The sequence below is a fragment of the Perca fluviatilis genome, chromosome 1 (genome assembly GCF_010015445.1).
Source record: "Perca fluviatilis chromosome 1, GENO_Pfluv_1.0, whole genome shotgun sequence".
NCBI classification, from domain to species: Eukaryota; Metazoa; Chordata; class Actinopteri; order Perciformes; family Percidae; genus Perca; species Perca fluviatilis.
Window position 1 is genome coordinate 16,760,070 of NC_053112.1, and position 10,760 is coordinate 16,770,829.

Genomic DNA, 10,760 nt, shown 5'->3' on the forward strand with positions numbered 1-10,760 from the left:
AAGAATCAACAAGTGGGACACAATCATGAAGTGGAACGAAATTTATTGGATATTTCAAACCTTTTAAACAAATAAAAAAACTGAAATATTGGGCGTGCAAAATTATTCAGCCCCCTTAAGTTAATACTTTGTAGCGCCACCTTTTGCTGCGATTACAGCTGTAAGTCGCTTGAGGTATGTCTCTATCAGTTTTGCACATCGAGAGACTGACATTTTTGCCCATTCCTCCTTGCAAAACAGCTCGAGCTCAGTGAGGTTGGATGGAGAGCGTTTGTGAACAGCAGTTTTCAGTTCTTTCCACAGATTCTCGATTGGATTCAGGTCTGGACTTTGACTTGGCCATTCTAACACCTGGATATGTTTATTTGTGAACCATTCCATTGTAGATTTTGCTTTATGTTTTGGATCATTGTCTTGTTGGAAGACAAATCTCCGTCCCAGTCTCAGGTCTTTTGCAGACTCCATCAGGTTTTCTTCCAGAATGGTCCTGTATTTGGCTCCATCCATCTTCCCATCAATTTTAACCAGCTTCCCTGTCCCTGCTGAAGAAAAGCAGGCCAAAACCATGATGCTGCCACCACCATGTTTGACAGTGGGGATGGTGTGTTCAGGGTGATGAGCTGTGTTGCTTTTACGCCAAACATAATGTTTTGCATTGTTGCCAAAAAGTTCGATTTTGGTTTCATCTGACCAGAGCACCTTCTTCCACATGTTTGGTGTGTCTCCCAGGTGGCTTTTGGCAAACTTTAAACGACACTTTTTATGGATATCTTTAAGAAATGGCTTTCTTCTTGCCACTCTTCCATAAAGGCCAGATTTGTGCAGTATACGACTGATTGTTGTCCTATGGACAGAGTCTACCACCTCAGCTGTAGATCTCTGCAGTTCATCCAGAGTGATCATGGGCCTCTTGGCTGCATCTCTGATCAGTCTTCTCATTGTATGAGCTGAAAGTTTAGAGGGACGGCCGGGTCTTCGTAGATTTGTAGTGGTCTGATACTCCTTCCATTTCAATATTATCGCTTGCACAGTGCTCCTTGGGATGTTTAAAGCTTGCGAAATCTTTTTGTATCCAAATCCGGCTTTAAACTTCTCCACAACAGTATCTCGGACCTGCCTGGTGTGTTCCTTGTTCTTCATGATGCTCTCTGCGCTTTACACGGACCTCTGAGACTATCACAGAGCAGGTGCATTTATAGGAGACTTGATTACACACAGCTGGATTCTATTTATCATCATTAGTCATTTAGGTCAACATTGGATCATTCAGAGATCCTCACTGAACTTCTGGAGAGTTTGCTGCACTGAAAGTAAAGGGGCTGAATAATTTTGCCCGCCCACTTTTTCAGTTTTTATTTGTTAAAAAGTTTGAAATAGCCAATGAATTTCGTTCCACTTCATAATTGGGACCCACTTGTTGTTGATTCTTCACAAAAAATTACAGTTTTATATCTTTATGTTTGAGGCCTGAAATGTGGCAAAAGGTCGAAACGTTCAAGGGGCCGAATACTTTCATAAGGCACTGTATGTATGTATATATATATATACATATACACACATATACATATATATATATATATATATATATATATATATATATATATATATATATATATATATATAACACATATATATATATATATATATACACACACATACACACACACACACACACACACACATACATACATATACACATACACACACATATCAGGCTAAGGTTAGCACAATGCAAACACAAAGCCTACCATGACAAAAGACAGGATATGATGCCTGATGCAAAATAAATATTGAAGTTTGCCACATTAAAGAGAGCTGAGAGGCTTGGGAAATGGACAGGCGGCTTGGATAAAAACCTGGAGAATGACAGGAAGGAGTAGAAGTATGATTATTTGAAATACTGATTAATCTGTCAATCGTGTTTTAGAATCTATCGATTAATCATAGAAAACAGTGAAAAATGCCCATGCCCACCACAATTTCTCAGAGCCCAAGGGCTTAGATTGCTTGTTTTGTGTAAACAAAAACAATATTAGTCTATTTATTTAGTTTTACTTTTCAGATTTAGTTTACAATAATCTGAAAAGTAACAAAGCCTCACACTTGAGAAGTTGGAACCAGTTATAAGTGACAAATATTTAATAAATAATTAAATTTGTATGTGATTAATCAAGTAATTACTAGGAAAGAGTATGGTGTTTAGATGAGTGGGCTGAGAACAAATGAGAAAGACATTCCAACAGCTCAACAGTTTCAGAGATAGAGATAAAATAGACAAACGGGAGGAAAAGAGCATGGAAAAAAAAAAAAAAAAAGAAAACAGTGTACAGAGGGCCTTAACGTGAGCAAGAATTTCACCCTGACAACTGGAAGAGCTATATCTGGACAGCAACTCCACATGAAGAGAAAGTGGTCACAAAATCGTAAATACCAATTATACACTCAATATGCTGTCCTTTAAATCTGCTCCAGGAGCTGTAAGGGACACGCAAAAATCAGACCCATATTCCAGCTTACTCACCCTGTAGATCCTTGAGATTTGGTCAGAAATAACATGTCCGACTCAGAGTTAAAAGTTATGCTAGTGTACAACAGAGAGCCAGCCTGCTGAGTTGCTGACTGCCTTGACCTTTAAAACAGAAATGTAACAGACCGATCAAGAGGTAGGCAAGGTTAAATGATAAAAAAAAAATTTAATTCTGCAAATTTCCATTAGTAGTATCAAAAACCCTGTCCCCTGTCAGACGGTGAACAGGATTTTGACTTAAAGAGTGCCATTATGTTGCTAAAACAACAGATTATGTCAGAAGGAGGCAGTACACTAGAGCACTTTTTGAATCCACTTCAATCTATTATATTACTAATTAATTATTTATACTTAAAATACATATAGTTGTATTTACTTAGCATAACAGTTTGTCTTCTTAGTTTTTTAAGAAAACACTCTGAAATGACAGAAAGCTAAACACAGGGCCTAACATTTCTGCACTCGGCTTCAAAAGTCATTTTTGGGAAGGATGCAAGATCATTTACTCATAATGGGACAAAACAAATGTATTTACCTTCTACACATTTCAAACCACATTTGTTTCTCTATTAGATTCCTCTGTTAATTGGTCAAATAATAAGTGTCTTATGTTAGGAGTCCCAACTGCTCAGATTAAGTGCTAGGCATTCTTATGTGTTGGGATGAGAAACAGCTGAGCATAACAGACGTCAGATTAAAAGAGGAAGTCTCCCCTCACTTTGTCACATCTGACAGTTCAGAGACAAACATAACACTTAATCAGAGCAGAAAATGAAACTGCCTCGGGACATTTAATCAGCAGGGTTGGTTCAAAAGTACAAAGAGACAAGCCTGAAGCAAAATTTTTAAACTACTGTGATTGATTCAACTAAGACTAAAATAATCAACAGCCTTAAGTAGCATATGTAAATCCCTCATAAATTAAAGTGGCACAATAAGGTGGACAAAATATCCATAAGTACAATGAGGGGAGAAAAACAAACAGGTAAAGGCTTCTGTGCTGGATCAAGTGTAATCAATATAGATTTAACAGACACAGATACATTAGCTAAATGCTAATAACACTGGACAAGCCAGCAAGCCATGGAATTAATTAAAAACAGAAACAGACTTACTGTGGTGCTGCTGATGCAGTAGTTATCTTAGCATGTGATGTTCTGTGTACGTAGGGTACTGTCTCCTTTAGTGTGTGTTCATCAAATGAAATGCTCTCTGGGCTGCTTTACCGGCCGGCTTCTGTCCTGTCCTGAATGTGTCCTGTCAGAAGGAGAGAGAGAAAGCAACAGTGAGGCCGGGTGGAGGTGGGGCTGAAGGGGGAGTGAGAGAGCAGGAGGAGGAGGGACGTACAGGAAAAGGCGTGCTGGCTTATCATGGTGTGTGCCTGAGAAACAATGGACAGACAGAAGCTCAGAAGAAGAGCAAAAGGTCTGTGAGGCAGCACTTGTACAGGTTATTGTGCTACAGCAGCAGGTTTAGGATGTCCCACTTCCTCATGGATTTAGTTATTTGCATGAACCCAACGATGCAAGGCTCCAGGCTCTTGTGTCTACTGTACTATCTAAATTAGATTTACACCTAGAGTTCAGCCTTTATCACAGCAACAATGCCAAGTCTGTTTCCCAACACTGCTGGCCACTGATTTACATACAGTAATCTGTGATTAATTAACTCTGAAACACTATACTATCTTGCTAAACAGGCCTATAGGCTACATCCTGGGGGAGTATGTAAACACATTCACTTATAACATCAGTGGTGTGTACAGTAACTAGTTTAACATGAAGATAACAGAGGCCACCACTGTTTGTTAAATCTGGTTTAATACTGGGGACAAAAATCACACTGTACTGGTTCAGTCATAACAACAACAACAAGAACACTGGAAAGAAATGATCACAAAACTAAGAGAGTGCTATTTATGCTATTTTACTTTCTTCACATATGCTCTAAACACCATAACTATCATATGTCAGGTGTAGGGCAATTGAATTTCAAAAGTAAAACCTGAACAAGATTCTGGTCTGAATGTTTACATGGGATTTTTATGAAGTCTTATTTAAGGATTGCAATGTTTACCAAAAAAGGGCATTGTAGTTTCTTCTGGATCTTCCACTAAAATAGCAGCAAGACTGCCACCTCCTCTCTTATCTAACATGTAACCTGATACAGTCATGATATCATAGGAAATAGCTAAAATATTTAATTACATCACAGGAGATGTAAGCAGCTTAAATTCCTCAATTATGTTGAACTCTTTGAGCTGAATATGTTCTTAAAGAAAGCACCTCTACACTCTACCAACATGTTTACTCTCTGAAAATAACTAATATATAATAATTATTTCTTTATGTAAAATGTGGCATTCGGACAGCAATTAAAAGTAATCCGTTTTTTATTCTTTTCAATCCCTAAGTAAAAGGACAGAAAAAGAAACAATTAAATCAAGCAAAAAAAATGCAGTTTAAACAAACACAAAACACCTTTGTAGTGCAGATTGCATAAAATAAAAATCTAATTGTGGTTGAAACCAAATGTTTGCATGCACTGCACCAAGAAAGATGAGACAGTTAAAGCTACTCAGAAATACAGAGAGTAATGTTGGTAATGTGTTGCTGCCAAACAATAATCAGAATTCAACTTCTCAAATAAAAAATAAAAAAATAAAATAACCCTAATAATATGATCAGGGTAGTCCGGGCTTTGTTACTATGTTTGTAAGGGCACACAGACAGATTAAAGTTTCTCTTACAAGTCAAAAACTAAAATGAAAGTCTGTGTTCAAGCAATATTATAGAGCCTTAATCACTCTCTATATCCAATAAAAGTACATTTGTTCTTCGTCTTTTTTTTGATCAGGAGAAATAAACTCTTAAAAAATAAAAACTGTGGGAGAGTGAGAAAGAAATCATGCTTAAAATGAATATTGAGGGATACAAACATGTTTCCTTAAATAGAATACAGTTTAATATTGGCAAAATATAGTATGATTTAAAAGCCGAAACTGTCTGATCAAAACATTTAATAAGAATGAAAACAAAATATGGATCTGAGCAAGCGTTCGATGCCAACTCACAGTTTCCAAAATGATATGCTCCAGACACAGTAGAAACTGTTCAATACAGTTCTATTAATAACAAAGACAGTATTCAGTGCACTTGTGCACAAATGTTTTAATGCATTTTAATGTTATTCATTTTAACAGTGTTCTTTCACACGAATGTCTTTGTTATTAATGTTTTTATTATAAGCAAAACGTTGTTTGAAGGTTAAAAGAGACATAAAGACAGAAGCTCAAGGAAAGAGAGAGACAGGCTGAGACAGATTAATTATTCTTTCCCCTTACTGTATTACATGAAGGGTAATCATGTGCTTCTTACTTCATACAGTATATAATACCAAGAGCTCATTTTGTGTCAGCAGGGTTTTCTATTCTGCCTCAGTGATGGCATTGTTGAATACACAGTGAATTATGTGCAGTTTATACACAAAGGTGCCATTCATTTCCCACCAGTTTGTAGAGAGGCGGTGCACCTTCTGAGTCTCCGCTGTCTGACTACACAGTCAAACTAAAGGTAGGCTATACAGAAGCCATTGTTACTGCAAGCTCCCCACCTGCAGGATTACCAAGGAGGGGGTGACTTATTTTAACCTCAAGTACTGGAGTTTTTACTCTTAATAGTCTAATGGTTACTGACAAAAGTGACTGAGTTTAACATTTGGCTGTAAAGTAACAAAAACTATATTTAGGACGCATAACGTCAAGGGCCGAGTTGACCACTGATTCTGACTTTCAAGCATTAACGCTAGCTATTAAGTTATTCATTATGATAGCTAGCTAATTAGATAACATAACTAGCAAAACCAGCAAGACTGAAGATATGTTAGCTAGCTTAGCTACAAATATACCTTATTAGAAATTGCTTCATCCACGCCTGATTAAAGGGTCACTAAAGTCATCGCTCAAGTCCAAGTGTCGGTCAAAAGGTAAGTGTTCAGAAGATGTTAAAAACAGGACAACTTCAACCGTATACTAAACACTTCCACCCCCGGAGGAATCCCACCCTGCAGCAGCGTTATGGAGAGTTCCCCTTACCAAGTATGGACAGTTTAAGAAACATATTCCAAAGCGACAGGTCTACAATAGAATTGTCTATGAAATGACAGTGAGAGGTAAAGAAACGAGAACAGATTCAACTTACATGTTTATTTCATTCGTGTCTAATAGGTTGTAGTCGGCGCTGAAGTTTCCCTCAGCAAACTTGAAGTTCAGCTGTCACAACGGCTGGTCCGCTCTGTGTTCCATTTGGTCATCTTGAAAGCGAGGCATCATGGGGCATGTAGTTCTTCAACGAAATGAGTTTTTTTTCTATCACACAACATTACATCTGGTCAAAGGTAAATCATTTATGATAGTTTTTTGTTTTTTTAAGAAAAGAGAAAGCCTAGGACTGTGTATTAAGTCTAAATTATGGCTTTAGTGTTCAGATTTCCAGTCACACCTGCAGGTATTTCCTCTCTTACTTATCATTTCACTGTACGTCATTTAAAAGAGAGTGATGGACTCACGTGGGAATTAAACAAGGCTCTGTATTAGCAAGTGGTCACATGCAAAGTATTTTGAGCCAGATAAATCACATCACACCCTGTCGATATTTTTGGTTGTTCTATCTGACACAGAGTGTTCACAGAGTGTATGACAGGTGACACTAGCTGCTGGAGAAATACCTAAACACTATAGGCAGATGAAGGGCTGCACTGCTAATAAATAAACAAAGATTAGCTTGCATTTAGGAGACGCAATAACAGATAGAAGTGTTGATGATGCTGCATATCTCAGGCAGATTCTTATCCAACGACCAACAACAACGATCTTTACAAGCTTAACATCTGTCAGATTATGTGTGCCATAAAAAGAACATCTTTGGTTATTTTCAGCTGCCTCTCTTACTTTATCTTCCCAAACTAGTAAGGACGCTCACATGTGACTGAACCAAATGCTGAGCTATTTTAACCCTGACAGCCAACCACCAAGCCCGCCTGAGAATGTGCACAGACATACTGTGCACCCTCAAACTTTCACACGTGGAAACTCACACACATCTGATCTTACCTCAACAAAATGTCTCCAGTCTTGCTGAGTGTTAAATTATTGTGTGAGTCTCTGTCTACCTCTAGTGGTAACTGAATGAACATAAAGATTGTATGTCATGATTATCATCTGGTTCCAAGATCTCTCGCTCAACTATGTTAACTTGTGTGGATATCTTCATTAAATCAAAATTTAAAAAAAACAAACATAATTTCAGATACTAAAATACTAGTTTGCAATTAAGCTGGTAGATTTGTCTTGTGGAGTTACAAAAGCTGTATATACCACAGGATTCACTGCTTCTCTGCATCTCACAAAACAATAAAGTAAGCGGACCTTGAGTGGGGATCATTTTGTCTGCTGTTCAAAGCTACTAAGCGAACATGGACAAGAAGTCCACGTGGAAGGACAAGTGTTTCAAATAATGTAAAGTTTGAACATCTATAGTTCCATGAGAAGTGAGCAAACTCAATGAAAATGTGTAATAAGGTCAAAAGCTCCAGAAGTAGCGAGGAAGTGATCCTTGAGTTGAGATTGTTTGTTTGTTTCCAAGGTCAAAAATTAGCTGTCAAGCTCACTTGGACTGACTCTGGTCAAATTAAAAACATGTTTTTAGTTCTACTTTATGTCCTTGCTTTGTTTTTACACTTATCTAAGTCAGTAAATGCTACATCCACTAAAACATATCTTTATACTCAAATTACCACAGTATTTCTACCCTGGAACAGGTGGTCAACTGCAGCTCTATCTGTCCATTGTTCCACAACATTCCTCCGTGGACAGCCAACGCCACAGTATCTGCGTGTCTACCATTTGTAAGTGATGATTAATAATTTACCACAGTCTCTATCAATCCAGTGAGCTAGTGGTCTGCTGCAGGCAACTTCCTCTCCCAAGGACAATGGGGCCATTTCCTGTGGGGTCAGAGGCAGAGAACCAGCAAGAGAAAAACAGGCGAGTATTGTAAAGCAGGGACATCATATCAGTGTGTCCTGCCCTTGGAGTGAAAGACAGATTCAAGCGTATAGTGAGAGTCGTGGTCTGTTTGCTGGGAGTTTACAGGGAAAGACTGGAGCCAAGTCTGCCAGACACCAGTGCAGTGACCCCTGCCTTCAGAATGTTCAGAAAACATTCAGACTTTGTAAATATATCTATGATGTGACATATTACAGAGACAGAAAGATGGAAAGAAACCATAAGGAGAACTTCCTATAAGTGCAAGCAAGCAGCCTCTTACTTATTCTCAGTGAGAGAAAAGCTGCAATATACTGTTTTATAAAAGAAATGAACATCAAAAGCTTGAATTAGTGCCAAAAACCAAAAAGTCAGGTGTCTTTGACAGGGTCAGCCTGAGCTGAAGTCCCACATAAATCCCACTCTTATAAATCCTGGCTAATTTTCAAAATAAAGAGGCTGCTGTGTTCAAAACAATGGCTCCATTCATGTCACTGCTGCCCCTGTGTCCACTATCCAGGGATATCTGAGAAAGCCAAAACAAGTCAAAGACATGCAAAATACAAGGACGAGTAACAGCTCTGCAGTATGAAGGTATGAAGCTACTGTCCCATTCGATGAATAAACATCAATTCCCTCAAGCACATGAAAACCCAAGAATGTCAATTGGGCTTGAAGCTATTTTTAAAGAGAGGGCAGTCAGTCCACACATTCACTCTGACAAATATAATGGCCTATAACCAGCAGTGGCCCAGCATGCCTTGTCCCTCTCCATCCCTGTCTCTTTCATTCTAGGAGGCACAGACGATAATGACTGTCACAAATTTGGCCACAAAGGAGAGAGCCATAACAGTATGGCCCAAGGCAGGACATATTATACAGCCTGACCTATCTCAGTCTGTCTTCCAGTCGGAGTGTATCACATACTGTAGGCAGCTTAGCACTTACTGTTTCACATTTAACTGCACCATCAGTGTCTATAGGTGGCTGGATTTCATTTCCCCCACTTTTATAGGTCTAAAATGAGTCAACAACAACAACAAAAAATATATATATTGTTGCATGTTGTATATTTCAATCACTCTATCATTATAAATGTCATTATTTTCCTGTGCAGGAAGGAGCACTGACATTGTCACAGTGGTGCACAAGGGTGTAGTGGACACAGGGTAGGTGGGGGCATAATAATAATAATAATTGTTTGAGTCATTTTTTAAGTCAAAACTCCCTGATTCCAGCATCTGAAATGTTAATATTTGCTCTTGTATAACAGTAAACTGAATATTTTTGGGTTTTGGACTGCTGATTGGACAAAACAATAATTTTGAATAAGTCAATTTGGGATTAGTAAAATTACAACGGGAGAGAGAAAGTAATTAGATTGATCAATGTGGAAAATAATTGTTACTTTTATTTTTGTGATTTTACTGATATTACAATCCAGTTTTATAGAAGCAACAGTAAATCATGAGAGTGTAACACAAAGGCTTAAAATGCCAATATCTAGCCCATCTAATTAATTTAAATTTAAAAAAGAGCTCTCTCTCTCTCTCTCTCTCTCTGTCTCTCTCTGTGTCTCTCTCTCCCTACTAGCACCTTCAAAATAACTATTGTCAGACTAGGTAGGGAAAAAAAAAAGATTGTGTCAAATGCATGACACAAATACACACACAATTGTATCTCTTTCTCTGTAAATAGCGTGAGCAGCCCCTCTGACAGCATATCGTTTCCCGGCTGCAGTGACTCACCTCTCATCTGGTTTCGGGTTGTAATTAAAGGTGTGGCCATGCAGGTGAACGAAATGTTTGCACAAAACACTGCGTCGTTGTAGTCTCTTTGAAATGAGAAACAAAACGAATGAAAACACGAACATTAGTTATATCAGCTGCTGCTTGAGCCACTCAAAAGGTTATAGCCTACTTTACATTTGAACTGTTGTTTTATTACTGTAATATCGCTACCTATAGCCTAGTTCTAATTTTGTCGGTGTTAGTCCACTCTTAGGTATGCAGTGAATATTTTATGCTGAGCTGTATTTATCTAGCACATATTACAAGCATGTAAATGTATAAAAGTAAAAACATTTTAGACATTTTGATAACGTTTTAAATAGCCAATAATGTATCCACTCTCATACCATAAGCATGGTCTTTTGTGATAATCTTTAAAAAAATAAATAAAAATAATAAC